This window comes from Pteropus vampyrus, unplaced genomic scaffold (genome assembly GCF_000151845.1).
Source record: "Pteropus vampyrus isolate Shadow unplaced genomic scaffold, Pvam_2.0 Scaffold13, whole genome shotgun sequence".
Taxonomy (NCBI): Eukaryota; Metazoa; Chordata; class Mammalia; order Chiroptera; family Pteropodidae; genus Pteropus; species Pteropus vampyrus.
Genome location: NW_011888794.1, coordinates 803892 through 804352, shown reverse-complemented (window position 1 = coordinate 804352; position 461 = coordinate 803892).

Sequence of the window (461 nt, the reverse complement as noted above, 5' to 3'; positions counted from 1 at the left end):
AGGGGGAGGGTGTTTTCCTCCAAAATAGTACATTTGTATCCCGTTGAATAGCCTCGAATGCTTTTTTCTTTATTGTATATTACTGAATGGAGATTGCCTATCTCTATATTAGTTGCAAAAAATGAACCAAAAATTTTAAAACATTAACCACAATTTATTTGACAAGTGAAGTTAGGAACCTCTGGGCCATCCCTTGGTCCTGGTCAAGAAATAATTCTAGGCAGTCTAATTAAATTAGGAAGTTAAAGTTAAATAGTTGGGATAGAGAGGGATAATCAGAAGGCTGGCACAGGACCCCTAAGAGACTGGCAGTCTTGGCAGTGTACCCACTGTCAAAGAACATGTTCAGGGAGGCCAGCTAAAGTATATGCAGTCTGGGGACCATTCAGGAAACTTGAGCCACGAGGCAAGGCCTCAGAGAAGGTTGAGGGCTCAGGATATTCAGAAATGTTGTGGTTCAC